The following is a 4,786-nucleotide window of genomic DNA, read 5'->3' on the forward strand; positions in this document are numbered from 1 at the left end:
AGCCCCAGGGGGGGAGCCCAAGTGATAACAAACTGTTGAAGTTCTCTGCATTTGTCAAGCTTCCCACGTCTACTCTTTTTTTTTTTTTTTTTTTTTTTTTTTTGTCTTTTTTCGTGACCGGCAATGGATCGCAACCCTCAGTGTTGTGCCCGTACCAGACCGGGACTGGCAACAGGATCGCAACCCTCGGTGTTGCTCCCGCACCTCGCTCAGCCAGTGAGCGGGAACCAGTCTGTATGTGGGATCCGAACCCTCGGCAGGAGCGCCGCCGCGCTTCCCAAGCGGCGCACTGCAGCAGTGCGCCACCGGGCCGGCCCCTCCACGTCTACTCTTTTGCCCATGCTGATCTTCCTGCCTAGGATGCCTTTTCTTACCTTCTTAAGTGGGTGAGCTCATCTTTTGAGATACAACTCAACGGGCACCTCCAAAATGAAGTATTTTCTGATCTAAGTACAGGAAGAAACAGAAACTCTTTGCTCAGGGCTCCCTCTCTCTGGTTCATAATTTTCTGATTGTCTTGATCATATTCAATGGTAACTGTTTATATTTTCCTATTCCCTTGCCCTACTAGACTGAGCTCCTTCAGGACAAGGTCTGTCTTTTCATATTTGATCTCACAGGAGGTTTGCTCTGCAGCTCAGATCATGGTATTCAATAAGTGATAGCAAGAAAATGAATGAGTGAATGAACAAAAAACATTATTCCCACAGACATCACTTTAATTTAGTCCCAGTCATCTTATATGAATCCCATCTTTGGTCCAGCTCGCTATCTGCTTAAAGTCATTATAATTTATTAACTACCCACCCAGAGAGGGGGGCAGAGGTTTCTGAGCTAAACTGTAACTTCCAGGTGTCAACTATTTTAAAGCTTATGGTTGAAACCAGAATAATAGCTGGCCTCCTGCCTAACCTTTCCTTTGACGTGGAAACTCCCTCCCCCCTTTTTTCATTATTTACAATTTATCCTTCCTTTAAGGTCTAAATTTTTCTTTTCTCTAAAGAGCCTTTCCAGATACCCTCCCATTCATCCTTAGACTGTGACTGTGGTGTCTTCTGTGTCCCTTAAGAGGTTCTTTGCATGTGCTGTCTAATACATTTAGTTATCCTTTGTCTCCTGTTCTGTGTCTAGTCCCATCTCTTGAACAATTATGGAAGGTTCTTGAGTGCAGATATTAGTGTGTGCCTGGTACACAGTAGATGCAAAACAGATGTTTACTAAGCAAGCAAGTCACAATAACTGTATGAGGTAGGTATTATAAGAGCATAGGAGCAGTACTGAGTAATGATTGAGAACTAATGCTCTGGGACCCACCTGCCTGGGTTGTAATCCTGACCTTGTCACTTTTTATCTGGGAAAACTTAAGTTATTAAATCTCTTTGTGCCTTAACTTCCCCATCTGTAAAATGGGAATAATGATGGTATATACCTTGTAGGTCTTTGTCATGATTAAAAGGGATCATGCGTATTAGTCCTTTAGCAAATTTGTTAGCACAATACCTGGCCCATAGAGCATATACAATACATAGCTGGCTATTATTAATCTATTTTGTACAGATTTTGTATAGAAAACTGATTCTAGAAAATCAATTGCCCAAGGTCACTCATAAGTGTAGAGGTATGATTGAAGTAGGGAAAAGTTAAGGAGATTTCAAGTGCTAAAATGGAGAAGGTGAATTGAAAGTAACAAATATGTGCGGACTCAAAGAGGAGGTTCTCAGAGACAGTCCTGTTGGGTCTCACTAGGTTAAGGGGGGAAAAGTGCATATATAGAGGTTTCTAGAATGTGGCGATCCTGAGTGTGTGAGGCTTGGAACTAAGGGACAAGCAGTTCAAAAAAGGAGGGCAGTTTCTAGAAGAGGGTCCAAGGGGATCATGGCTCAGAGAAGGCACATAGTCTAGAGCCAGAGGCCAAGAAGGGCTGGAAAGGACTTCAACAGTGTTACAAACTGGGAGTAGAGAGCAGGATAAGGGGGAGCTCCCCCAGGGGGCCTCACATGGAAAGCCGAACCTGGTAGGGGAACCTGTAACAAAGGACTGTCTGGAATGAACTGTGGATGTTTTAACCTGAGGAAAAGAAACCATGTGTGACCTTTCTCAAGCGCACTTGTTTTGTTCTCCCAAGGTACCTTCACCTTGGCTGAGGGTCAGTCGTGCTTGTGCCCATCCTTAGGGCTGCCTTCTCCATCAGGCACAGGATGCATGGTGCCAAGAGCACATGATACTTTTAGGGGTCCAGGACGAGGTTTTCATTTTAACATATATTTTTTAAAAAACATACTAATAATGAACATGTAAAAATGAATCCAGCCTGGATTATATTCATTTTATAAGTATGTGATCATAAAATACAATTATTGATATTTTTATAGAGGAAGGGGCCCACTAAGGCAAAAGCTAAGTAAGTGAACCTCTTACCAGATAAGGCACAACAGTCATAATGCAGCCCTGCCAATCACGTGAGCTGGAATCCAGTGAGCAAGAAAATAAAGTTAGGAAGAAGTAAAGTCCATCTAGGGTCCTATGTTTGGAAAAGACATCTCTCTTTTTTGGTGAGGACAAGAAAGCTCCTGTCCCACTCCCCTCCCTCACCGCACCAACAATGCCGCTCATAGAACACTCAGCACCATCCCATTAATCACACCTGTGGGACCCAGCCACTCATTTTTATGCAATATCAGAGATCACCCGAATACTTTGGCATCCCCATTTCTATCATTTGGTCAAGCTCTTCCTCAGTTTCAGCCTGTATGATAATATCTAGTCCATTGATAGTGCTTTAAAATGTGTAAAAAATGACAAGTATCAATTTCTCTTATGTTTTGAGCTCGTGAATTGGGAATTTCAAAGAATGAAATTTTCACACTGCTTGATAATCCACACATCTATTTTTATAAAATACTAAGATCAATTAAGAACAGCTCTCATCACTGGAATATCTTAAATGAGTAAAATGAAAAAGTGGTTATTTCTTTCTTTTATTTTGCACTAAACACAGTTCATTGGGATTTATAAATACACTTTATCAAATCCCTCTGTGCAAATAGTCCTGAGTGTTCCTCCCACCAACCCTGTACCATGAGAGAATGAATAAATGAATATCTAACAGGGCCCACACAATACCCAAGAGATATCAGCAGTCTGAAAGGGTCTGAAGATATCATGTATGATAGACACCAAAGAGTGATCCTGTGCGTTTTACTCCTGAATTACTGGTTGGCAGAAATAGCTGAGCTGCACAAACAGATCTGAGAAGGACGCAACAGATAAATTCAGAAAACAGGGTCAGCACGATTAGTAGATGTCAGAAATGATACTTTTCTTTCCTCCACTCTTTTCTGATTTATGCAGAACACAGTTTCCTGATTTCCTTTGTTTTTCCATCCTAATATATTCTAGCTCATTATTTACTACAAATGGCCACACTGTTTATTGAAGGCTGGTGTGTCAGCTGTTGCAGGAAAAAGGGACCCAAGCCTTGCTCAAATCCAGAACCCCAAATCCCTAACCCTTTGGGTTTCCAGCCACCTAGGGAGTAAATGAAGGCTGACAAAGGTTGATGCCAAATTGAGTTTCTGCAAGGCCAGCTTGCAGGCCCTGGCAATCAGAAAAGGACACTGAAGGAGCATCCCAACCACAGCCACACTGAAAATAATCATTCTGATTCACGAACACCAGCAAAGCTATGAGAATGGTCTGGTAAGCAAGGTCTGCTTTAATAGAAACATAAGTATTATGCATTGCAGTCTATTATAAATTGGTTGTAATTTTCTCCTGACACTTTCTGAATTAAACTAGTTAGTATACAAAAAAATAATAATAATAATAACAAATGCCACAAAGCAAAAAGCAAACTCGGTGTCTGAAGGTTAATGATTGCTCATGAAAGCCACAGAAATAAATTATCTGCCTAGGGACACTGTCACATGATCAGCACAAAAGCTGCAACAGCCAAAAATGTTTATGTAGAGGAAAAAAACACTGTCAGCGTCACAGAACCCTTCCCCCCACAGCTAAATTCGAGTCCTGAGCCAGCCAGCTGCTCCTGACTGCTTACATTAAACTAATTTGTGCTGCTACATTGCAGCTGCTTAATTTTTAGTCTGAACTTTATCACCAATAAGTGTTACAATAACAAGCGATATGATGGTATCTCTGAAGAAATATCCATCAACCCCCCCAAACAATGACAGCTTCACAAGAGTAGATTACAGAAAAACAAATTTTAAAAGAAAGAAAGAAAGAAAATTACCCCCACACTGCCTCTTTAAAGGGGGGGGAGGGGCGAACTTCTAGTGGGAAAGGCTTTAAAATGCTGCTTTGTTCTGAAGGCCATTCTGCCATGATGAAGGGGGATGATTGAAAAGGTTAGCGAGCAGGGGAAGAGTTAACAAGTAAGATGTGCTTTTGCTAAGAGGGGGTGATTTGCAAGGTGAGAGCCTTGGAAGGGAGAAGGCAATCTCCTTACAACAATGCAATCTGTCCTCTCTCTCCTGCTCCCTGTCCTCCAAAACGTTATGCAAACCCAAACTGCTGCTTGGGCGGTAATTCCTGAGTTGCTCCAAACCTTATTCTTCGGCCAGCCGGCCACCGGAGCTTACAATATTACTTGTTGTTCCCCCTGTTTTTCTGTGTTATTTTTCCTAGCCCAGTGTAAACGCAGAAACTCTTCTTTGGGCAGAAACAGACACTGACCTGAACTGGTTTAAATTCCTGCCAAATATGCAGGCCCTGTTTTTGCTACATTTTGAAATTTGGCTTAGACCATATGTCAGGCATTTATTTG

The sequence above is a fragment of the Galeopterus variegatus genome, unplaced genomic scaffold (assembly GCF_000696425.1).
Source record: "Galeopterus variegatus unplaced genomic scaffold, G_variegatus-3.0.2 Scaffold277, whole genome shotgun sequence".
Lineage (NCBI taxonomy): Eukaryota > Metazoa > Chordata > Mammalia > Dermoptera > Cynocephalidae > Galeopterus > Galeopterus variegatus.